This window comes from Rhipicephalus sanguineus, chromosome 6 (assembly GCF_013339695.2).
Source record: "Rhipicephalus sanguineus isolate Rsan-2018 chromosome 6, BIME_Rsan_1.4, whole genome shotgun sequence".
NCBI classification, from domain to species: domain Eukaryota; kingdom Metazoa; phylum Arthropoda; class Arachnida; order Ixodida; family Ixodidae; genus Rhipicephalus; species Rhipicephalus sanguineus.
Genome location: NC_051181.1, coordinates 82,325,743 through 82,352,212, shown reverse-complemented (window position 1 = coordinate 82,352,212; position 26,470 = coordinate 82,325,743). Strand labels below are relative to the sequence as shown.

General features: G+C 49.9%; 1 protein-coding gene across 3 annotated transcripts in view; it reads right to left on the bottom strand.

Annotated features, from left to right (window-relative positions):
* Positions 1–26,470, bottom strand: part of LOC119395948 (glutamate receptor ionotropic, kainate 2) — a 410,534-nt gene that overhangs the window by 90,756 nt on the left and 293,308 nt on the right. The window lies entirely within an intron of this gene.

Below are 26,470 nucleotides of genomic sequence, written 5' to 3'. Positions count from 1 at the left end.
CAAACGTATTCCGAATTTCGTTACCATTTCACAATACGTTACATGGGCGTCCGACAGAATTAGTCGACACTTTTATTTTCCTCCGAGCGCGAATTGAAGACATCGAATCTGCACCGCGCCAAGGATGTCACAACTGGTGGAAAACAATGATGCCGCGGAAACGCATGCGTATTTTAAATATATTCGTAATGATGTATGTAAAAACCCAAGCTTTCCCGTAATACTACCACGTGTTTTACATTTTGTTAAAAGACGAACTTCGTTTTTACGATATATTGCCTTGTTTATAATTTGAATGTTGCCGTTCACTGAACATACTTTTCATCGAAGGGTATATGCTTTCTCCTTCGCCTTTCAGTCGTTGCGTCTAGGTCTACGAGAGCTGGACACCTTTGCGATCACAAATGATTTTGAAGAGAATAATGACAATCCGATGCGTCCGTGTAACCTACAAGCAACTATGCAGCAACTACAAGCAACTACAGCAGTCACATGATATTTATATACACTTCAGCTTCTTTCGATGCATTTTGCGACACAAAAGAACACATGCGATGCCAACAAGGAAGCCGAGACTGTAATGCGCCTGTTTACACCTTGCAGTAAATAAAAATATTCTGCTTGGAAGTGATGGCTGTTAACCACGGCACTTAGTAAAGTCATGGCAAAAGTTGACGATCTTCTTGGCATGAACTTGAAAGGATTCACGTCATCAAAGGTTCCACTTATTTCTTGGGCAGTAGGGAGAGAATACTCTTGCGTTTGCGCATTTGAAGATAGACAAAAAGTAGGGAGCGTGGAGCCACAAACTGGAACGCCCTAGCTACTGATCGCCAGTGCTAATTGCAAGCTAACACTCGCCTTTAAACCAAGCCAACCAATCAACATCACTGAATATAAATCTTGCAAGAATACGTTCATAAGTGTTTGAAAGAGCCATATGGCTGTTAAATACGACTTTTAATCTTTGTTTCCATTGATAGCATTCAGATTGCATGCTACAGGATGATTGTATTTTAATGGTGACGAAGTTTCGATTAAGGGTAATGTGTAATGAAACTTTCTAGCCTGGTTAGGGATGCTACGAACTCTTACTCGAACTAAATTTTATCTCATTTTGTTTCTTTGTTTCGTTCTGTGAAGCGAAGCTCTAAGAATGCTTCACCATTGTCCTGAGATAGCTGAACGAGCTAACTGATTAATTTTTTGTTAGGGAAAAGTTTAAAGTGTCTGCAAAGGAAAGTATAATAGGCAAAACAGCATTTGGATGTTACGGTATTCTGGTAGATTCAAATGAGGAAAGAAATGCTTTAGAGAGTAGAGGAAATTCAATAGGCCGTAAAAAGACGCGGTAATTGAACCCTAGCGATGCAACAACGTTGCATTATCATTTCATTCTGTGCAGCTGTGTTATCCCCTCATTGTAAACGTAAAGTCGAGAACTAGCATTAACCGAGTTGTTATTGTAGTCTTTTTTGTATATTGTAAACAATACTCTGGAAAGGGCCTGAGTTATATTGTCAACAAGTGCTGCTGAATGCATATTTAAATGATAGGCCGTCACTGATAGGCCATCATTCAGCTCCACACTTTGTTTGTCACCTTAGCGCCTGCGCGAAAAGGAACAAGAACAACAAAAATTGGGAGTGGCGAAGCATCTAGGGAACGGTGTTTCAGCTACAGTAACGTGAAACCTGTGGAGGGGCGAAGCATTTAGTGTGCGCCGGTGTCTCCCAAGGCAAAATCACTGCTAATGGGCAATGAGAGACAGACGACAAATTATGCGCAGAGACCCGCAGCCCACTTTTAGTTAACGTGCCTGCCACCAATGTTTATGGTTCAACTGCGCACAAGAGAAATCTCCCACCGGCACTACATTGCAGGTCACGATCCAGTGCTTATATATACGGGGTGGCCGGTGAACGGTTGCGCAGCGCGAGCAGTCGGTTTTTTCAATCAAGAAATTCGCTTGCAGACGCTGCCTGCGTCGGCGTTGTCTCTCGCAGTAAAGAGCGCGTTCTCATTCATTGCGAGCTGGTAGTTCAGCGTTCATCGCAGAAAGAGCATTTTCATAGTCAACGCGCGCCGTTCGCTCTCTCTTGCCACACGGCAAGCGCCGAGGCGGTGGCGCTCAAGCAAATGGACCATCATGACAGCAGAATTCGATGCACGCCGGGACAGCAGTCGACGACGATGATGCACGCCGACACGCCGAGACCCGAAGGTGCTTCGCCCCTAATAGCGAAATAAGAAAGACGCAGGCCAACAAGCCTGTTGACCCACTCAAGGTGCGGCAAATAAGCAACAGCACTATAATAGTACGCATAGCAGAGGTGGAATGTGACTCCTGGAAGCTGATATCTTGATGTTATTATATATAGAACACTGCGCTCATTCTGTAACATCCAATATCTTCAATAACGTCGTTAGCTTGTGCCAAAAACTACGAAACAAGCCTAAAATAATTTCTATGGTTTGTTCTTATACTATTCGAAAATGTGTCTTCCAGTCTAACCCGTGCTTTTTGGAATTAGAATTGAAGTCTTCCTGGCAAGGCTTTTGTATTTGGTACATGGACTGTTTTCTTGTACAAAAAACATGGCTGATCCCTCCGTCATAGGAATCGGTATAACACGAAAGTGAAACGTGTCTTCACAGAAGTAGTGCTTATGATATATGAGAGCTTGTACAATGTCTATTCGTGTTTGGCAGCTATAGCACCGTTTGACGTGGATGCACCCATGTTGACAGCATGTCTCTATCGCGACGACTAACGCCCATGATCATGATTAAACCGTTGAGGTAGCTGACGGTGTGAACATATATTTGGACACAGCGAATCGTGAATCGCGCGTAAGGATGATATCAACAAGCTCATAATCAACACTGGTACCCGGTATGCACTTCTTCAAAGCGTCGTCAATTAAGGAGAGAAACGGCACGGTGTGCGCTTTCTAGTAATGCGTAGCCGACGCCTGTGCTCATGCATACATAACACACACTGCACTTCAGCAACGCGGGAGGTAGAGGTTCGTAGCCTGAGCCGCAAACGCGTGCGTCCCGCTGGCCTCTGTCTCGCAGGCGCTGCTCTCGCTCCACCAAGGCACGACATTCGCCCGTCGAAATCGCGTCCTTTCTGCAACGCATATTGCAGCAGTTTTGTTAGTCGGTGCTCTCGCAGTTGAAGCAGTCGGCGGCAGAGAAATCCCGTTCGTGCACGTGGAAGCTGCACTACTCCGATTAGCCGACGCACGCTACACGAATCCAAAGGCAAAGAACGTAACTGCGTCAAGGGTGCCTCGGCGACGCCAGCGCGGCCAGTCTACCTCTCTGGTATCGAGACGCTTTAACCATGACCTCCGATATCACGTGCAATCTCGGAGTAAGCGCTAGTAAGTGTCGATCGTGAAGCATTACTTCTTTTCACCTCTCACAGACGGCGGCACCGCCCCGCTTCGCCCGCCGCGAAAGAGAATGTGTGAAAGATATAAGGCGCGTTCGCGCCGTGCCTTGCATCTCCCGAGTTGGCTTAGTCGGTAGAGCGCCGGGCGCTTGCCGTCGCGGCCGCACCGTCGTGGGTTCGATTCCCAGCGTGGTATCTTTTTCTTGTTTTTTTTCTTTCTCACCCGTTGGCGTCCATTTTATCAACGTCATATCCGTGACGGATGTACTTGGTGGACCCCGGCATAAAACACTTTCGTGTTAAAAGTGCGCTAAATGATAAAGTATACCACTGCACTAACAGTTGAAACGATGGTGTACCCATTTAATTTTACTACACGGAATCGTCAGGATTTAGAATAACCCTGCTCTATTCTACTAATCGCACATGAAGAATTCAGTATTTGAATTCTTGGAACACACGTCCATACGTATGCTAATGCACTTGAGACCGCTGCTGGCGTCGTTGCTGCATTTTAGTCATACTATAAAGGCGTTTATTGACGGCACTAGTCGACGAAGCACAACGGCGACAGTCAAGACAGAGCGCGGACTCCAAGCGCGAGGAGCGTGCTGTCAGCGAAGAGCCGAAGGGGACGACCCACTAGAAAGCGCTCGAGAGGGCGACCCATTACAAACTTCCAACGCTTCGCTACAATTACCCCGGGTACGAAAAAGGGAGCCGCCTGGCGACCTAACTGCTTGTCACTATGAGCGGGTCATGATAGGGCTTCAGGCGCTCCACGTTGACAATGTCGCGCCCTCGACGGCGCATGTCCGAAGATGGTTCAATGGGCTCGATCAGGTAGTTGACCGGGGATGTGCGTTCGACGACACGGTATGGGCCGTCGTACTTGGGCAGCAGTTTGGAAGAGAGGCCAGGTGCAGTGGTAGGGACTGAGAGCCATACGAGTGCTCCAGCGCGGAACATGGGCGCAGAAGTAGTGGTGTCACCGCGAATGCTCTTTTGCTGCTCTTGGTCATGCGTAGTAGACGTCTTGGCAAGCTCCCGACACTCCTCAGCAAGTCTGGCTGTGGCAGAAATAGGCGCACACTCAGACGGATCCGGCTTGTATGGAAGGATTGTGTCGATTGTGTGCGACGGGTGTCTGCCGTACAATAAGAAAAAGGGGGAGAAACCAGTAGTGCTCTGAGGGGCGTAGGTGACGAAAGGCAGAATGGCATCCCAATTGGTGTGATCGGCGGCGACGTACATCGAGAGCATGTCGCCGAGCGTGCGGTTAAAGCGTTCGGTGAGGCCATTCGTCTGCGGGTGGTAAGCAGTAGTTTTCCGGTGAACAACGTTGCACTCTTTCAGGATGGCTTCGACGACTTCCGACAAGAAGACACGACCTCGATCGCTGAGCAGCTCCTGGGGTGGACCGTGGCGCAGCATGAATCGGTGCAGCAGGAAGGAAGCGACATCGTGGGCTGTAGCCGCTGGGAGGGCGGCAGTTTCGGCGTATCGCGTAAGGTGGTCAACAGCGACGATGGCCCAGCGGTTACCAGCCGACGTTAGAGGAAGTGGTCCATACAAGTCTATGCCAACGCGCCGGAACGGCCGGTCAGGGCAAGGCAGAGGTTGCAGAACTGCCGGCGACAGGTGCGTTGATGTTTTGCGGCGCTGACAATCGATGCAGGAGCGAACGAACTTCTGCACGTAGCGGTACATCCCTCGCCAAAAGTACCGTTGGCGAATGCGGTGGTAGGTTTTCGATACCCCAGAGTGTGCGCACTGCGGATCAGAGTGGAACGATTCGCATATGTCAGAACGCAGACTGCGGGGTATTACGAGTAGCCACTGGCGGCCGTCGCCGTAATTGCGTCGGTGGAGGAGGTCGTCGCGAACGGCGAAATGGTGGGCTTGACGACGCAACGCGCGAGTGGATGGTGTTGCCGATGGATCAGTCAGCAAGTCTATCAATGAGGCGATCCAGTGATCCTTGCGCTGTTCAGTAGCGGTGGTGTGAATGTCGATAGAAGAAACGGCATTGTGAGACACTGAGCTATGGGTATTGTCGTCAGGCAAGGGGGAGCGCGAGAGTGCGTCGGCGTCAGCATGCTGGCGTCCATTGCGGTACAGCACGCGGATATCGTAGTCCTGTAGGCGAAGTGCCCAGCGGGCGAGGCGACCTGAGGGATCCTTCAGTGACGACAACCAGCATAGTGCATGATGGTCGGTGATCACATCAAATGGGCGACCGTACAAATAAGGTCGGAATTTCGTAAGGGCCCAGATGATCGCCAGGCATTCCTTTTCGGTGACGGTGTAATTGGTCTCGGCTTTAGTAAGCGTACGACTTGCATATGCCACGACATATTCAGGGAACCCTGGTTTGCGCTGCGCATGGACAGCGCCAAGGCCAACACCGCTAGCGCCTGTGTGTACCTCTGTAGGAGCCGTAGGGTCGTAGTGGCGTAGTATGGGAGGCGACGTCAACAAACGGCGGAGCTTTTCGAAAGCGTCGTCGCACTCGGACGACCATGAATGGAGGGACCCGTTACTTCCGAGGAGCTTCGTCAGAGGCGATATGATAGTCGCGAAATTACGCATGAAGCGCCGAAAGTAGGAACACAGTCCTACGAAACTGCGCAGTTCTTTGAGGGACGTAGGTTTCGGGAACTCGGTCACGGCGCGAAGTTTGCCTGGATCGGGTAGAATTCCGTCCTTGGACACGACGTAGCCGAGGATTGTCAGCTGCCGTGCTGCAAATCGGCACTTCTTTAGATTCAGTTGCAGACCGGCGTCGCTCAAACGCGTCAAAACATGCCGTAGGCGTTGAAGATGGGTGGAAAAGTCCGGAGCAAAAACGACGACGTCGTCGAGGTAGCACAAGCAGGTGTACCATTTCAGGTTGCGCAGAACGGTATCCATCATGCGCTCAAAGGTGGCGGGCGCATTACACAGCCCAAACGGCATGACCTTGAATTCGTACAGGCCGTCGGGCGTGACAAAGGCGGTCTTCGGTCGAGCGTCGTCAGCCATAGGTACTTGCCAGTACCCTGAGCGCAAATCGAGAGATGAAAAGAATTCGGCGCCTTGCAGGCTGTCAATCGCATCGTCTATTCGCGGCAGTGAATACACGTCCTTACGAGTGATCTTGTTGAGTCGTCTGTAGTCGACACAGAACCGCACAGAACCGTCCTTCTTCGCAACAAGAACGACAGGAGACGCCCAGGGGCTGTTGGAGGGTCGAATAACATCGCGTCGAAGCATGTCGTCGACTTTCTCGGTGATTACACGGCGTTCTGTGGGAGATACGCGATATGGACGTTGCCGCAGTGGCAGGTGGGCGCCAGTATCGATGCCGTGCGTAACGGCCGACGTGCGGCCGAGAGACGTTTGAGCGACATCGAAAGAAGAGCGAAATTCTTCCAACAGGTCCAGAAGCTGGGAACGCTGGACCTGCGTAAGGTTGTCAGCTATGGTGGAACCAAACACGTCAGCGGGTGATGAACCAGAGATCGAAACAGCACTGAGCGTACTGGAACTGCGGCTGTGCGTGTCATCGGGTTCGTCCATAACTTGTGCGTCTTCGAGGGGTTCCACGCTGCCGAGACATTCCCCTCGCACCAACGTAACACTGTACGGGGAGGGGTTGATTACAAAAATAGAGGTGCTTCCCTGAGTGATTTGAACGGTCGCGAAAGGCACCAGCAAGGCTTTCCTCGTGCAAATACGGTCGTATGGCGACAGGAGTGCAACGGTGTCGGATAGACTGGCGCAGTAGACGGACACCGCCGTTGACGAGTTTGCAGGAAATTTGATGTCGTCTTTGACGAGTACCTTGCTCGCAGCCGATGGACTGTCTTCCGGCGTCAAATTAGAGAATGGTGACAGCTCTATTTCGGCTGGTGCGCAATAAATGACGGCGTCGTGGCGGGAGAGAAAATCCCATCCGAGGATGACGTCGTGAGAGCAGGCAGGAAATATGATCAGTTCGATGGCGTACATAGCGTCCTTAATCATGACGCGGGCTGTGCACACCGCTGTAGGGTGAATACGTTGGGCGCTGGCTGTACGGAGGGAGAGCCCGGAAAGTGGCGTCGTCATTTTGCGCAGTATTCGGCTAAGCTTTGCGTCCATAACGGATACAGCGGCTCCAGTGTCGATAAGGGCAGATGCACGAACACCGTCTACAAACACGTCTATCACGTTCGATGGGCTTCGCTGAGGGCTTTCGCAGTTCGATCGCGTCGCAGCCCTTGCCTCGTGGACTGCGACGACTAGTTTTCCTGGTCGCGTGGGACCAGACGTGGCCGCATCGGGGACAGTGAGCGGTGTCGTGGTGACGGTGAACGGCGGGTAGAGGGCGCTGGGCGAGACGGCGGTGACATAGGCTGCGGGGAATCGTAATACGGGCGGCTCGACTGGCTTGGCATGGTGGAGGCGACTTGAGGCGACTGCACGCGATTGCAATAGCGGGCGACGTGACCGGCGCAACCGCACGCGAAGCAGATGGGGCGGTTGTCGGAAGTGCACCATCGGTTCGCCGGGGTGGGTCCCATCCATGGCCCAAGACGCGGTGGACGGGGTGGCGGCTGATAGGACTGCATGGTGGGCTGCAGTCGTGGCCTAGGAATGACGTCGGCGTACGCAGCCGGCACACTCGCCTGGAAGGCCTGTGGTCTGGCGACGACTTCGGCGTAAGGATGTGGGGCAGACACAGGTATCGCTGGGGGTGGCCTGGCTACAACTTGCGCGTAACTGAGTGGCGCAAGCGCCGGAGGTGGCTGGTGGTATTCCGGCACGACCTCCGCGATTTCCTGTTGAATAGCGCGGCGTAAGCGAGGCAGCAGTGTGGTCGACGGCTGTTCAACATGCTGCGACTGCGGCAAGGTCAGTAGAGAAAACTGGCGGGCAATTTCCTCGCGCACAAATGACTTGACCTCGGCGAGCAAGCCCGAGTGATCAGAAATGGCCGACAAGCGAGCGAGGTCGGCGTCGCGTGATGGAGGTCGACGGGTCAGCAACCGCTGCCGGCGCAGCTCCTCGTAGCTTTGGCAGAGCGTGATCACCTCTGTCACGGTACGAGGGTTCTTGGCGAGCAGCATAGTGAAGGCATCGTCGTCGATGCCTTTCATAACGTGTCGGATCTTGTCAGACTCAGACATGGTTACATCGGCCTTCTTGCACAAGTCGAGGACGTCTTCGATGTAGCTGGTAAACGACTCACCGGTCTGCTGAGCTCGTTCACGTAAACGCTGTTCGGCTTGCAGTTTACGTACGGCAGGTCGGCCAAACACGTTGATGATGGCGGTCTTGAAATCAGACCACGTGAGGAAGTCGGTTGCGTGGTTGTTGTACCACAGGCTGGCCACACCCGCGAGGTAGAAAACCAGGTTGCTCAGCTTTCCTGCCTCGTCCCATTTGTTGGGTACGCTCACGCGCTCGTATATCGCGAGCCAGTCCTCCACGTCAGTGCCATCCGCGCCGGTGAATATAGGAGGGTCGCGGATGCGGGGGGAACCGGAGCATGGTGTCGGTACAGGGGGAAGCGTTTGCTGGGCGGCGTCTTGAGGCATGGTAGAGGGCACGGTACGGGATCGAAGCGCCAGGGGCATCGAACGGGCCGAAGCTGGTTGGACGGCGCAGCACTCTCCACCAAATTATAAAGGCGTTTATTGGCGGCACTAGTCGACGAAGCACAACGGCGACAGTCAAGACAGAGCGCGGAATCCAAGCGCGAGGAGCGTGCTGTCAGCGAAGAGCCGAAGGGGACGACCCACTAGAAAGCGCTCGAGAGGGCGACCCATTACAAACTTCCAACGCTTCGCTACAATACGTTTAGTTCAGTGGCTGTAACCATTTAAAAGCGCCGTTCGCTTTGCAATCAAGCGCTTAGAATAAATTGGTGTGGAATTTCAATTTCAAAGGGCATTTTCGCTGCTGACGGAGGGCCTTTTTCTGCAGTCACGTGTAGGTTTACACGTATTTCACGGAGTGAGACAAGAGGCGTGTTTAATGCTGGACTTTACATTTCAGTTGCCCGCAAAAGTAGGAACATTTGTGCTAGCTATCTACGTTGCTTTTCCTTAAATATTTGAATTGCCACTTCAAGTGGTGACAAAAAATACAATTTCATACCTTCGCACAAAATGTTTTGTGCTCGACAGGCACCGTGTTCGTTTTCTTCCGTCATTTTCTCCATTGCTAACAAATGTTAACAATATCAACAGAATACAATGCCTTTGCCACATATTGTTTAAAATAAAGTTTACGTTGAATATTCTTCCGAAATACCATCCTTGGATTTAAAAAAAAAGATGAAAGGCGTCATTCATCTGTATCAGAATTTTACCGCTGTGCTTGCAACTACCGCCAAGAGGTTTCAACCTAAGTCTGCCCAAGTAGCAAGGCTCGGGCAGTTTCTTGTTGAAGAGCTCAGTGGATGTAATGAAAATTTAAACGCTCATATAAATGCGCTATGCTTAAAACATGCGAAAAATGCCTATCGCATATCGTTATTTTGTAGTCAAGTGGTACGGACAGCGTGTATTCTGCAAAATTTGACGCCCACATAAAAAAAATAAAAACTTGGCTGCCGTTGAGTTCGCATGTTCATACGTTGATACGTACACCAAGCAAACAGTATCTATTTTCACAAGACCTCAAGAGATCATCATTCCTCGGGTATGTTATTGGCACTGAATGACATGCAACGAAAACGAAGACGTTTGGCGGGCTGCCTCGGGGCACCACGGCTGTAGTGAGATATGTGAAGCGTAGTGCACTTGCTACTCCGGTGCGTAGTATATGGTCAATATATGTGCACAGACCATGCACCGTATACTCCATATGAAGCACGTCAATTACGTAAAGAGGTACCGGATAAACACACGTTCACCCATCACAAAGTCTAGATGCTTATTCTGATACAGATAGTGGTATTCGTAAGGTGTACTGTTTCAATCGTGCCAGCCCCTATGCACAGTTGGACAGCGGTTGTGGATGTTGGTGTGTGTCAGTTACCATTGCACCGTCTTGTCGTCATAGCCTTTTCACGTCATGTTGAGACAGGCCCTAAGTGACGAACGTAAGGGCACCGTAGTAGAGCAACCATCCAATGCCTGCAACAAATTGCACGCACGTAACCACCAAACAAGCGTTTGGGGCACTCTACTATCTACTATAACCGAGTCAGATCTGTCAAGCGTTACAAATACTGCCACAATGTAATACACTACCGAGTATAGTATAATGATAACAATAATTGTCAGGGTTTCACGTCCCAAAACCGCATTTTCATGAGGGACGCCGAGGGCACCAAAAATTTCGACCACCTGGGGTTCTTTAGCATGCACCTAAATCTAAGTACACGGGCCTCTGGCATTTTCGCCTCCATCAAAAATGGGGTCACTGCGGCCGAGATTCGCTCCCGCGACCTTCGGGTCAGTAGTCGCGCACCATAAGCGCTAGACTAACATTGCCGATAAAGCCACTACCGAGGAATGCGCCTCTGATGATTGAGCTGGAGTTGATTTACCTCCGAGTGAGTCATGGTTGACACAACAAAGGCGCTCATGGCATTTACGACTAACTGCATGAATCAGTAACGGGTTTCCTTTCTACTTTATGTTGCCTAAAGGACATATCTTGACACATTAATAATATCTGGGGTTTAACGTCCCAAAAGCACGGCATGGTTATGAGAGAGGCCGTAGTGGAGGGCTCCGGAAATTTCGACCACCTCGGGATCTTTAACATGCACCTAAATCTAAGTACACAGCTTCAAACATTGTCGCCTTCATCGAAAATGCAGCCGCCGCGGCCGGGATTGGATCCCACGACCTTCGGGTCAGCAATCGAGCACCGTACCTACTAGACCACAGTGGCGGGGGATATGTTGAATCATTGCAAGGACGTAATTGTAAATATCCTTACATGTTTTCCTTACTTGTCGCTTTAGACGGCGACCCCCTATGCCATAGCTAAACAGAGCTAAAAGTCGAAATAGACTACTTCTTTTTTTATATGCATCTTTTTTTTAGCTGAAGACAAAGTCTATGAATTTCTATAAGGTTAACGTTTCTTTGAGTTTATTAGAGAAAATATAGTTTCTCTCAGTCCAGGCGTACTCATGATGTAACACAGTGCGACGTATTGTCGTACAGTGACGATTCTACATGCTGTATATTCCCGCGAAAACGCAGCATACAGCATTAGCAACTCACTTCACGGGAGATTCTAAGTTCCCATGACGTTAGAGCAGGCTGCGTCGGATTAGCATTATTATCCATGACAGTCATAGCTAAGAATATGATTTTTTCACTTCAGTACGGTCTGCCGGAAATCGGATGTTGTATTCAGAAATATATTCTGAATAAAAAAGATAAAACACACAAGCTCTAACTTCCAACTGAAATTCAGCTGGAAGTTAGCGCTTGGTGTGCCGTATTCTTTCGTCCCTCGTCTCTGACGTTTGCGCTATAGTAGCATCAATGGATTACCAGCTAGCCCAAGCATGCACACTGCTAAGTATTTTCAGGAAAGACGGAGTGAAATTCGGCTCAAACGGCAAAGAAATCTTCGTAAAAAATTATGGGAAAGTATAAGCAGTTTAGACAATATGTTGCCACTATGTAAGTTGTTTACAACGCACCACATTAACAGCATCATTGTGGGTTTTGACGCGATGAGCACTGTTTGAACTCTGATAAATCGCCAGTAATGTTTGCCTGAAGTAGCTACCAATAGTAAACATTTATTCAACGCGGCGCCAATGAAAGCTTCGCCGCGATGAGTAGCCTATTTTGGGACTCTTCTGCAGTATTCCGGATACATACAGATGACCTGCACATAAGTTACAGTCTTCATATTGACGTAAATAATGACATCTGCGGCCACCCAGAGTACGAGATTTGTAGAATGTACCCTTAGTGTAGCAAACAAACAATTTGTTGTGGTTTTCTTAAAGCCAAGTCCACTTTAAAGAGACCCTGCAGCTTTTTTCCAGGTAGCCATCAAATTGCTTCCTTAAAGGAGTTTATAGCCTGACGAATAGACCGCCGCAATTTTTTTTTAGAATCTATACGAGCGAAATTTTGACCAGCTCCGGAAATTCTGACCACCTGGTGTTCTCTAACGTGCCCCTGAATCTAAGTACACGGGCCTCCAGCATTTTCGCCTCCATCGAAAATGCTCCCAACGCAGCAGGGATTGGATCCTGCGACCTGCGGGTCAGCAGTCGAACACCTTAACCACTAGACCCCTGTGGCGGGTGGTGGGTTCCGCGCTTCCACCTGTCTAAAGTAACAAGGCCGTAGGACACTTCACTAATATATTAATTGCGGAATGTCGTTACCGGAGAGAACACCGTCTAATCGCATCATGGTCACGTTGGCAAATACAATCTTGATAATTGTCTTACGGGGGTGTACTGGTAGGTCCTGTAGTATTGTTTCGTCTATAATTAATATATTTCCTGTATTATTGACAAAGGAATGACGGTGCTATTTTTCGCCTATGACTATGCTGTAAAAGTGAATTAATCGACTCGAAGATCAGCAATTATTCATTGACACTCTTATGGCTGTAGAAAAATTGTGAGACAAGCTGAAACTGAGAAATGAAAATTGAGCTGTTCTGTTGCGCATAACGAACAAAAGAAGTGATATCTTCGATTTCAATCCCAAAGTGAATTATTCGCTGGTTTGTACAGTTGACGTGCTGAAATATTTATGCGTAAATATATATGCGAACGTTAGACTTATCCGCCTAGGTGGTAACACACGCACACACGCACGCACGCACGCACGCACACACGCACACACACACACACACACACGCGCGCACACACACACACACACACACACAAACACACGCATGCACACACACGCATGCACGCACGCACGCACACACACACGCACGCACGCACGCACGCAGTAGTGTTTGCCGTCGCTTGTGCCAATGCAAACGACTTCAATTTTTCCTTTAACAGCGCATGATTAGTTATTGATCTTTAAATTTTTTGAAATATTAGTGGGAGCTAACGCAGAAATGAGAAACTTGTAGACCATATGAAAATATTACTGATTCAGCTCTGCGTTTGTTATAAGAGCTTTTCCTTCATGAAAACCTCTAAATAAGTTAGTACTATGCAACAAGTTGAGGAACTGTCCACTAGAACTTTCCAAGGCATCAAAATATTCTGATAATATACGCACGTCCTTGCGATGGCGTGATCGATAGAACCGAAACAAAGCGCCAATAGATGGAGGCATTCTCTGAAACCACCAAAGAGAACCAGGCACTTTTTACTTATTTTAATGTGTCGCCATGTATTTCGAAACAGTGAAAGTCGCGACGGATTCCCATCAGACTTTTCGTTTCGCCAGAGCCTAAATAAGACCTGTAGTGGCAAACACTGTTGCACTCGTTATATATATTTGTCTTCCAAAACCTCGATAGTGCACGTTCGTGCTAAATAAAAAAAAAATCAGACGGAACGTTTGAACTCAACGAGGCAGTTTCGTAATTGGAAACTTTCACGTATGGAGCCTGTTTACCAATTTCACAGAAATTCTTTTCATGTAGTGCGCAAAATATCCGCGGATCGTTACTGCGAAAATGCTCGAGGGATCTATGAATGCCGCCATACACAGCCTCCCCTAGAGAATCAGAAGCGTTAGTCAATATTCGTCTGCAGTGTTTGTTTGCACACATATAGGCAATAGTTGGAAACAGAACTGTCGTAAAGAGAGAGAGAGAGAGAGAGCAAAAGGGAACTGTCGCGAAAAACGTGATGGAAAAATTAAAAATAAAGCACGATACTGTGATAAAAAGTTCCTACGCCCTGCTTGCTCTCCTTCGGTTGCCATCGCAACGCCTAAAAAATGGAATGAAGCTACGGCGCGAAAAATACTTTCATTTAGAGTCAGAAAGGGTTTAAAAGGCTTACATCGCCGCTTCGTTTCGAATACGTCTGGAAACCTTCCGAGGTGAGAGAGAGAGAGAGAGAGAAACTTTATTTGCGTATAACGCGGAGCAAAGCAAATGGTCGGGCCCCTATTCCAGGGCTCCGCTGGCCCTTGCCATCTTCTCTGCCCGTTGGATCAGACAAAGCTGATCATCAAAGGCCGAGCTGGACAGCAGTGCCTCCCATTTTTCCTCTGTGTTATTCATGTTGTGGTGTTCTTCGTTGTGAAGTGTACACTCCCATGTAATGTGAAACAGAGTTGGTGGGGCCCCGCACCACGGACATATATCTCTGTATGCTGTGGGGTAGAATACATGTAGCCTGTGTAAGTTCGTGTATGTGTTTGTCTGGAGTCTGCGTAACGCCGCAGATTCCATTGCTGTGAGGTTCTTATGCGGTGCTGGATAGAGTTTTCTATTCTCCCTGTAATACTGAAGAATTGTAGCAAAATTAGGGTCTAGGGGCGTTGGGTCCTCTATTGCAGTGTGCAAGGAAGCTCGGTGATTTGTGAAGCCTCGAGCCGCCTCATCCGCAAACTGGTTCCCGGTGACGCCCGCATGCCCTGGCGCCCAGATAATCGTTTGGGTGTATTCAATTGGAAAGTCTCTAGGAGCTTTGGTTAGAATTTGGAAGGCCTTCGTACATATTCTACCCCTTTCGTAGTTCCTACATGCAGCCTTCGAATCCGTGATTATTGTCAGTGGGGCTTTTCGCTCCCTGCCCTCCTTGATTGCCAGTGCTAGCGCTATCTCCTCCGCTTCTGTAATGGAGGCTTGGGCTATGGAGGCACAACTTGTAATGTTTCCTTTTCGGTCTGTGACCACAGCCACCATATTTTTTGCATTAGTCTGATATGGTGCTGCGTCTGTAAATCTTGCCGTATTCAAATATTTTGTCTTTTTATCTATGTAAGCTGCTCTTGCTTTACGCCTTCCAGCATGTAGAATTGGATCCATGTTCTTCGGTAGGGGACATATCTTGTACCAGGCTCTGACTAAGCACGACAATTCCTTAGCTCTTCCATGTGCCTGTACTTGTCCACCGAGACCGATCCTCTGAAGAAGTTCTCTGCCGGTTGGCGTCTGTAGCAGGCGGTTAATCTGTGTGGTCACTTGCGCTTCAGCCAACTCATCAAAGGTATTGTGGAGTCCAAGCGCTAACAGCTTCGCAGTTGAAGTGCTTTGTGGTAGTCGCAGAGCCGCTTTATACGCCATCCTTATTATTTTGTCGGCTTTTTCTTTCTCCTCTTTGTTCATGTTGTGGTAGGGTAGCGAGTACGTTAGTCTGCTGATGACTAAGCTCTTTACCAAACGAAGCGCGTCTTGCTCTTTCAGTCCAGCACGATTGTTCGTTATTCGGACTATCATACGAACAATTTGTTGAGCTGTTCGTTTAATCATGTTCAGTGTGTGGAGACATCGCTGATTGGACTGTAGCCACATCCCTAGGATTCGAACGGTCGTTTTCTCTGGAATAATATTGCCTTCTAACTTGACCTCAAGGCGAAGGCTCGGGTCTGTCCTTTGTTTTTTACTTTTGGAGAATCGAATGAGTTCCGATTTGTCTGCTGAGCACTGAAGTCCCCTTTCTCTAGTGTACTCTTCGATTGTTTTAGCTGCAAATTGGAGCCGTTCTTCTTTTTCTGCCAGGCTACCCTTGGTTGTCCATATAGTGATGTCATCCGCATAGAAGGAGTGTCGGATGTCTGGAATATCTTCGAGTTTTCTGGCTAGACCAATCATAGCTATATTGAAAAGCGTAGGCGAGATCACAGCGCCTTGAGGTGTGCCTTTGCTCGGTGGGTGGAAGACTTTAGATTCGTCTTCTCCTACTTTGATGACAGCGGTTCTTTTAGTAAGGAAGTTTTGGACGTATTGGTACGTCCTTTGACCGCAGTTCGTTTCTGCTAGCCCATCTAGTATGGCCTTATGGCTTACGTTGTCAAATGCGCCTTTTATGTCGATGGCCATGACAATGTTTTCTCCTGCTGTTGGAACATTTGTTAGTACTTCCTCCTTTAAAAGTAGAAGGATGTCCTGTGTCGAGAGGTTTGGGCGGAAACCAAACATGGTGTTTGGCAACAAGTTGTTTTGTTCAAGATGCCGTTGAAGTCTGGTATTTATTAATCTCTCAAACACCTTGCCTAAGCACGATGTAAGAGAGATCGGCCTGAGGTTTTCTATTGCCAATTTCTTTCCTGGTTTTGGTATCATGATTATCACAGCATGCTTCCATTGCTGAGGTATTGTGCCATTTACCCAGTGTTTGTTAATGAAGTTTAGAAGCGCTGTGATGGCTTCATCATTCATGTTGCGAATCATAGCATTGGTGATTTGATCCGCCCCAGGCGCTGTGTTGCGTTTCATGCTGACGATTGCCGCTCTTACCTCGGCATGCGTGAAAGGCGCATCCAGTTCTGAGTTTGGGAGCCCAGTGTATTTAGCCTGGTAAGGGGCTGTGATGGCTTGGGCTCCGAAACACTTGGTATAGATGTCTCGAAGGAGGTCGTCTCGTGTGCCTGGATATGTGTGCAATAATCTTTCTAAAGATTTTTGTCCTTCGCGTTTAGTTTTCAGTGGGTCAATCATGGCTCTGAGGATATTCCATGTCTTCGCTGTTCCTAGGGTTCCATTTAGTGAATCGCAGAATTGTTCCCAGTTGGCTGTCGCGAGTTGATTAGCATACTCTTCGGCTTGCTGCGTTATTTCTTTAATTTTCGCTTTGAGTTTCTTATTTCGTTTTTGCCTTTTCCATCTTTTAGTGAGGTTCCTTCTTGCTTCCCACAGGTGGAGGAGGTGAGCGTCTACTTCAGGGGTGTCGTCTGTTCTAGCGACAGTTTTGGTGTGCATTTGCTTTTCATTTCGGATTACTTTGCACCACTCGTCCAAGTCGTCTATGGCAGTCACGTGCCCTTTTAGTGATTTTCTATATGCATGCCAGTCTGTTATTTTAGCTGTGCCGATGTGTTTGCGGATTCGGCCCGTGCGGATTGTGGTGCTTAGTATGTAATGATCACTGCCCAGGTTTTCAATGGTGTTGCACCAGTCCACGCTGTGGCAGTTTTGTACTATGGTCAAGTCCGGACTTGTGTCCATGGATATGGTGTTCCCTGTTCGCGTTGGGATTGCAGGGTCCGTTAACAGTGTCATTCCCAGTGCCTCTATTTGTCTTGCGATATTCTGGCCTTTGGTGTCTTGGATCTCATATCCCCAGCTTGCATGCCTGGCATTAAAGTCCCCAACTATGATTAGTGGATTCCCTTTCGCCAGTTTTGCTGTCTCTTGAAAGAGCTTGTCGAACGTTGCTCTCTTTTGTCTCGGGGGACTATAGATATTAAGTACGAAGGCGCTCTTGCCATGGCTCCCTTTGTAGGCAATTTCTGTTATGAGATGCGGGATATCCGTCCCTTCTATGGGCTTATGGCGTATTGCTGTAATTGCGTTATCGACTAATGTTGCAACTTTCCATTCTGCGTCCCCGGTACTATAAGTCTCGTAGCCCCGTAATTTTGGATGTGTTCCGGCTTCCTGGACTGCTATGACAGCTGGTGGCCTTTGTTGCGACACCACCAGCTGCAACAGTTGCCCTCTTTTACGCCGGAAACCACGGCAGTTCCACTGCCATATTTCGCACTCTTCTGATTGCTGCGTTTGATATTTAGCCATTATGCGTCTCCTGGTTCATGGCCGACAAACCGGGCCTGTTGTAAACTTTCTCTGCTTTTTCTCTGATGTTGGCGCCTGTGGCGTGCTTTCGCAAGGCTTTCGTGAATTCAATGTGTTGTGCCTGGATTTTCTTGTCCAGAATCTCTAGCTTTCTATCTACCTTTATCATGACTTGCTCTATAACTGTCGGTATAACTTCCTTCAATGTTTCTTTCAGCATCGACAAGGTAATTAATGAGTCGCCTCCTGAATTCGGTTGCGTCTGCGATTTCTGGCCACTCTGGGCTGGTTTAGAGTCTTGTTGCGGTCGCTGCGTTTGTTGCTTTTTTAGTTGCCTATTTTCGCGTTCTAGGTCGCCTATCCTTACCCGCATTATCTCTAATTCGCGTTCTAAGCGCGTGAGTTGTGGTGTTTGATGTGAGTGTAGGGAGGATTTTGCCTTTGCTGCCCAGCTCACCTTGTTCTTAGCTTTCTTGTTCTGCGCCTTCTTGCCCTTGTGCTGTTGTTGCTTTGCTTGGGCCCGCTTGTGGTCACCATTCCTGGACTTGGAGTCATCTCGAGAGCCGGACCTGGATCGGGATGTAGACCGAGACTTGGATCGGGAACTGGAACGGGCCCCGCCTGGTGGTGCAGAGTCCTCGCGGTCCGTGCTCAACCAGCGTCTCTTGAGTAGGCCAGTGGTTTGTGGTGTGCTGTGCTTGTGCGACAGCGGCGGCCAGCCCCTTTGAGGGACGCGTTTGAGTTTTTTGGTGCACTCCGATGCCGCCGTGGGGTGGCCTCCACCGCACAAGGCACATTCCGGTTCGCAAGTGTGGTCTTCAGGTGGGTCTCTTAGCCGGCAGTTGCTGCACGCCTTTGTCATTGGTGTGGGGCAAACATCCGTCCTATGTCCCTGGCTCTTGCAGAGTTTACAGTACTGCCGTGTGGGTTGATAAGGCACGCACGGCATTTCTCCACCGTAATAATACACGAAGCGCGGCAGTATTGGTCCATCGAACGTGATCACTGCAGTTTGCGACTGTCCGAGCATGCGAGCTTGAACAATAGTCACTCCTTGAGTGCGCACTCGAAGATGGCTCAGGAGTTCAGCTTCTGGCGTTTCGCGTTCTAAGCCGTGTACCACTCCTTTCAAATATCCTGCAGGAGTGGATATGTAGGTGTTCACTGGGTAGTTGGTACCATTGAGCTCCAGTGTCTTGATCTTCAAAATCTTTTCCGCTACGTCTTCGTAGGGAGTGCTTGCAATGATTATGCTTGAGCCGTTGCGAAGGCGAAGCAGAAATTTGTGGCTGTTACAGGCCTCCGGGTCACCGCTTGCATGTTCTATCGCTCGCGCAACCTCGTAGGTTTTCAGTTCCTTCACAATTAACCCTGGTCTGGGCCGCATGATAATCTTCATGTCGTTTTTCGGCAGCGGCGCCGCGCGCGTTCGTCGTCGGTCCCTTTCAGATGCTCTTCCGCGTCGCTCTTCTGCAAGCGTTCTGGCGCCGCGGCTGTTGCTCTCAGTTACGCCTCGAGCGACGCTGTCATCAAGGGCTGCGCGTTCTTGTTTTCTGACACGTTTTCGCTGTCGCAATGACATTGCAACCTGCCACTGACCATTCTTGGTTTCGTCGTCGCGTTCCTCCGCAGAGTCTTTGTCCTCGCACCCGGCGGCGCTGGTCGACTCCCCTTGTAGCACCTCGTCAGGTGAAAGGAAATCATCGTCCGCGTCCGCCGCAGAGCTCACTTGGGTTTCGATGTCGTGGTCATCCGTGTCCATAAGTGCCTTGGCTAGTTCCGGGTCGTTGTCCGTTGGGGTTCGGGCCGGTGCAGCGCTACGCGTGGGCCGAGAGCTGGCTGCCAGGGCTCCGCGTTCCGCTTCGCCGCGAGGCTTAGCGGGGCGGGTTGGCATGCTCTGGCGAAGGTCTTCGCTCCTCAGAGGAAACCGGGTTCGCTTGTCCAAAAAGTTGGTGTCAGCGTGTACCTGACGTCTTCCTGCACAATTCCCGTAGTTTCACTGGCAGTCACATGATTTTAACCGCTGCTAGGCACGATGATTGATGGAGCCGATGCGAACGCGTGTGCACTCCTCGGCGCCACCTGGCGGTCCTCCTCCGAGGTGAATAAATATATTTGAAGAGCCCGTGCAATAACTTTATAAGGGTACAACGGTTGTAACTGAAACACGGCAGTTACATGGATATCAGAGTAGGGAAATAACTCGTGCGTATATAATATATATATATATATATATATATATATATATATATATATTGTAGCGAAGCTTATTGGAAGCACCTCCACCAAATTATAAAGATGTTTATTGGCGGACACTCGGCGAAGATGATCGACAGCGACAGTCAAGGCGGGGCCGACTCTGCGCGAGCTGCGCTCTGTCCGAAGAGGGCAACCCACTAGAAGGGGCCGGAGAGGACGACCCACTTCAGGGTTCCAATAAGCTTCGCTACAATATATATATATATATATATATTGCAACAGGCGGGTTCTTCTAAAGAGGTTCGGCACGGCGCCTTGCACAAGGGTCACAAATGCGAGACAGCGTCAGCACAGAAAACAGACCGAGCGCGCAACACACGAACGTCATCGTCTTCACTCTCGCTGGCACAGAGCGGGCGCCGATGCGCACCGGTACAATCTCTCCTCGCACAAAAAGGAGCCAACCTGGCGACCTAGGGAGAAGATGCTACAGGCGGGTCGTAGCAGGGTTTGAGCCGCGCCACGTGAACTGTTTCGCGGCCGCGGCAGCGATGATCGGCCGTTGAGTCGACTGGCTCGACGACGTAGTTCACGGGAGATGTCTGCTCCAAGACGCGGTAAGGGCCTTGGTACCTTGACAAGAGTTTGGTGGAGAGGCCTGGAGTTGTGGACGGGACCCAGAGCCAAACCAGCGCTCCCGGGGAGTAATGGGCACTAGACGCAGCAGCGTCATGGCGTGATTTCTGGCGACACTGGTCTTGCGCAGTAAACGAACGAGCCAGTTGACGGCATTCTTCTGCGTAAGCAGCAGCTTCAGAAATGGGTTTGGCTTCAGAAATGTCCGGTTGGTAGGGCAGAATGGTGTCCATGGAGCATGAAGGTTCACGTCCGTACAGGAGAAAGAAGGGAGAGAAGCCGGTGGTAGTTTGGGCCGCAGAGTTATAAGCATATGTGACGAAAGGAAGTACTCGGTCCCAGTTGGTATGATCGTCCGACGCGTACATCGCAAGCATGTCGGCAAGGGTGCGATTGAAGCGTTCCGTCATGCCGTTAGTTTGGGGATGGTATGCGGAAGCGGTGCGGTGTACAATGTGGCATTCTTTTAGAAGGGCCTCAATTGCGTTTGAGAGGAAGACGCGGCCACGGTCGCTTAGCAATTCACGTGGTGCACCATGTCGCAGAATGAGGTGACGAAGAAGGAACCAGGCGACATGTTTCGCGGTGGCAGCTGGTAGCGCAGATGTTTCGGCGTACCGTGTGAGGTGGTCTATGGCGACTATGATCCAGCGGTTGCCGTCAGGAGTGTTCGGGAGTGGGCCGAAAAGATCGATTCCGACGCGGTCGAATGGTCGGGCAGGGCAGGGCAATGGTTGTAGAGGACCAGTGGTGCTGCGAGTAGGTAGCTTACGGCGTTGACACGCAGGGCATGACTGAACATACCGGCGAACGTATCGATACATGCCTCGCCAGTAGTACCTCAGGCGCAGACGAGAGTACGTCTTGAATGTGCCAGCATGACCGCATTGGGGGTCGTCGTGGAAGGCGCTGCAAATGTCCGTACGCAAATGACGAGGAATAACGAGGAGCCACCTGCGGCCATCGGTTAGGTAATTGCGACGATACAGCAAGCCTTCACGAACGGCGAAGTGTTGAGCTTGACGACGAAGGGTGCGTGAAACGGAGGCAGGGGGATGGTAAGACAAAATGTCAAGAAGGGAAGCGATCCAAGGATCTTTGCGCTGTTCGGCCGGCATGTCGGTGATGGTCAGAGATGACGAATCACATGTAGAAGCTGATGAGCAGGCAGTGTCAGAAGGCAGTGGCGATCGAGATAGGGCGTCAGCGTCCGAATGTTTTCGCCCGGAGCGATAAATGACACGTATGTCATACTCTTGTAGGCGTAAAGCCCACCGAGCGAGGCGTCCAGTCGGGTCTTTCAGGGACGACAGCCAGCATAAGGCATGGTGGTCGGTGACAACGTCAAACTGACGCCCGTAAAGGTAGGTGCGAAATTTACCGATTGCCCAAACAATTGCCAGACACTCCTTTTCTGTTACGGAGTAATTTGACTCTGCCTTTGTGAGGGTACGGCTGGCATATGCTACAACATACTCGCCAAAGCCGTGTTTGCGTTGGGCGAGGACAGCGCCAAGTCCGACGCCACTAGCGTCCGTGTGTATTTCTGTAGGCGCGTTGGGATCGTAGTGACGCAGGATTGGTGGGGACGTGAGAAGGCGGCGGAGCGTCGTAAATGACTCATCACAATCGGTATTCCATGCCGAGAGGTCGGTGCTGCCGGCGAGAAGCTGCGTCAAGGGGGAAATAATGGAGGCGAAATTGCGAATGAAGCGCCGAAAATATGAAGACAAGCCGATGAAGCTTCGGAGCTCCTTTAGAGTGCTGGGCTTGGGGTATTCGGCAACCGCTCGAAGTTTGGCAGGATCTGGTGAAATACCGTCTTTCGAGACGACGTGGCCTAGAATGGTAAGCTGACGGGCGCCAAAATGACATTTCTTTAAGTTTAACTGCAAGCCAGCAGTAGTGAGGCACTCGAGAACTTGTTCAAGGCGAGCGATATGAGATGGAAAATCTGCAGAAAAGACCACTATATCATCTAAATAGCATAGACAGGTCTGCCATTTGAGTCCTCTGAGAATAGTGTCCATCATCCTCTCGAAGGTTGCAGGCGCGTTGCAAAGCCCGAAAGGCATTACATTAAATTCGTATAAACCGTCAGGGGTGACAAAAGCTGTTTTTGGACGGTCGGCTTCAGCCATCGGCACTTGCCAGTAGCCTGAACGGAGATCCAGAGAAGAAAAATATTCGGCTCCTTGAAGGCAATCCAGGGCGTCGTCGATTCGTGGTAGGGGATAAACATCCTTTCTCGTAATGTTGTTTAGCCGGCGGTAGTCAACGCAGAATCTGATCGAACCATCCTTTTTTCGCACCAGCACGACAGGAGAAGCCCAGGGACTGTTGGATTCCTGAATCACGCCGCGTTGCAGCATATCATCTACGTGATCGCTAATAACGCGACGTTCGGCTTGCGATACTCGGAAGGGACGCTGTCGCAGTGGAGCATGGTGACCAGTGTCGATGCGATGAACAACCGCAGACGTGCGCCCCAATGATAATTGGCCGACGTCGAATGAACCACGAAAGCGTTCAAGCAGTTGAACAACCTTTGTGCGCTGAGCTTGCGTAAGCGCGTTATCGATGCTACGCAAGAAGGCGTCTTGGTCAGGTGAGGCGGATGCGGTGGCGGAAGTGACGGCATTTATCGGTAGTGCTGCCATATCGTAGGGTGCATCCAACGGGAAGATGGCATCAAAAGTGTCCAGACGGCCGATGCATTCGCCTTGTAACAGAGTTGATGAGCAGGGGAATGGATTGCAAGCGTAGATTGCACCGGCACCATTCGCAAGTGTAACGACAGCAAAAGGGAGTACAAGGTTTCGTCGGCGCGCACAGTCTTCAGACGGTGTAAACAGGGCACTGGAATCACAGACAGAGTCACAGGAAACGGACACTAAGGCGGCGGAGAACGGCGAAATGACGGCCTCAGCAGCGACGACCAATTTAGGCGACGGGCTTGGGGAGTCCGGGACAGTGGTACCCAAAGGGGACAGAGCGAGTTGAGCACGAGCGCAGTCAACGACAGCATGGTGTGCGGAAAGGAAGTCCCAGCCGAGGATGACGTCATGCGACGCATGCGAGAGGACAACAAATTCGACAATATAGAATGCGTCGTTGATGAAAACACGTGCTGTGCACGCGGCCGAAGGCTTAACGTGCTGTGAGCTCGCCGTCCGTAATAGAAGGTCAGAAACCGGTATCGTCACTTTCTTGAGCTTGCGGCATAAGAGTTCACTGATAACACAAACGGCAGCTCCTGTGTCAACAAGAGCGTTGGTCGCGACACCGTCTATAAAAACTGCGATTTCGTTAGGGGGCGAAAGATGAGGCCTTGAAATTTTCGACGAAGGCGCAGTTCTTGCCTCAGGAACTGCGGCTCTTAGTTTTCCTCCTGAGCAGAGTTGGAACGGCGGAGCATGGGAGAAATGGAGCGGCGCCGGGGAGAAGGAGATCGACGGGAGGCGAAAGTGGCACGGTGCGAATAAGTGTCCGATGAGTCAGCAGGGGTACGGCGTGCTGGTTGCTGTGGCATGTAGCCGAGGTTGGTGGCGTCATCATGCGAATGCAGACCGCGGCGACGACAGTGGCGTGCAACATGGCCAGGAATACCGCAGGCATAGCAGATAGGCCTGTTGTCTGGAGTACGCCAGGGGTTGTGAGAAGGTCCGGGAGGCGAGAAGAGTGGTGCATGAACAGGGCGTACCGGGCGGACAGGGCGTGGCGACGAGTAGAAGTTGGTGACTGAGCCGGATGGTACTGGCGTCGGTCGAGCATATGAATGGGTAACGGCTTCAGCGTAAGTGAGAGGCGCCGCAACTTGCGTTGTTGGAACAGGAGGTGGGAGAGCCTCAGCAACTTGACTCTGAATGACCCGGCGGAGCGAGTGATCCAGCGCCGTGGGGCTCTCGTTGACACATGCCACAAGGGAGAGCTGGCGAGCCACTTCCTCACGAACGTACTGCTTAATTTGTGGCAGCAAGGCGGAATATTCAGCGCCAGTGCTTCTAGTTTCCAAGGATGAGAGTTCCGCTGTCGGAATTCCGGCGCGACGGGTAGAAAGGCGCTCTTTACGCAGCTCATCAAAGCTTTGGCATAGTTCAATGACTTGCGTTACTGTCTGAGGGCACTTGGCTACTAGCATATGGAACGCATCGTCATCTATGCCTTTCAGAATGTGCCTTATTTTGTCAGATTCTGCCATTGACACATTCACCCGCTTACAGAGGTCGATGACGTCCTCAATATAGCTGGTGAAGGTCTCACCGTTTTTTTGGGCTCTGGCACGCAGGCGGTGTTCGGCGCGAAGCTTTCGCACGCCTGGCCTACCGAAGAACGAAGTGAGCTTCTCTTTGAAAGCCGACCAGGTGGTGAAATCGGCTTCATGGTTGAAGTACCATAGCTTGGCCACATCAGTCAGGTAAAAGCTGACGTGCGTCAACTTTCCACTTTCATCCCATTTGTTCGGACCGCTCACGCGCTCAAACTCTACCAGCCAGTCTTCAACATCCATTTCGTCAGTGCCGCTGAACATCGGAGGGTCACGTTGAAGAAACACCCCAGCACACATGACCGACGTGGGTGTAGGTGGGGCTGGAGAGGGAACGGTGTCCTCGGTCATTGCGGAGGCAGATGGTAAGGTGCGGTTGCGGAGCTCCAGGACGAGGAGGGGAACTACCCCGCACCTCCACCAAATGCAACAGGCGGGTTCTTCTAAAGAGGTTCGGCACGGCGCCTTGCACAAGGGTCACAAATGCGAGACAGCGTCAGCACAGAAAACAGACCGAGCGCGCAACACACGAACGTCATCGTCTTCACTCTCGCTGGCACAGAGCGGGCGCCGATGCGCACCGGTACAATATATATATATATATATATATATATATATATATATATATATATATATATATATATATATATATATATATATATATATATATATATATATATTATGTATATTTTGGTATGCAGAAAGACTATATTGATTGACTACCTGTCAGTTATTGGAGAATATCCCGTAGCCGTATGCAGATATCAGAATAGCTTACAATCCTACACTTTCACACACATCACAATTACACAGTTTACAGCTCCCTTACACATGTGTCCATAAGAAAATAAAATTTCTTAAGCATGTGCGGCTATATTTGAAGAATTGTGGCCAACAACAACATTCAAGAGCTTCACATCTTGTTGTCACGTCCCCTAGGGATCTTCAAAAAGTACCGGTAATTAAATAAAATGCACTTACGACGTGTAAATTTCCACATTCAAAAGGTGGAGTCATCCGGTTGAAGCCCTCCCAATGTTGAAATTATTATGCCCAAAGGAATATTAACAGCGATATTTATGTTGTCTATACGAGTTACAACAAATTAATCGTGGCTGAGAAATACATTTTCCTAATGAATTGTTCCTAATGTTAAAGAATAAATCTTCTAAAGTTAAATCAAAAGCTGGTAAAGTTAAATAATAAGTCTTCAGCATTACCGGTGCCGTCAGTTTAGGGTCTTGTATGCTTGACATAATGGTTGTTTTCTACGTACAAAGTAAGTACATGTGGAAATTAAGAGGACCATCTATCCATCCATCCATGCATCCAGGGGTAAGTAC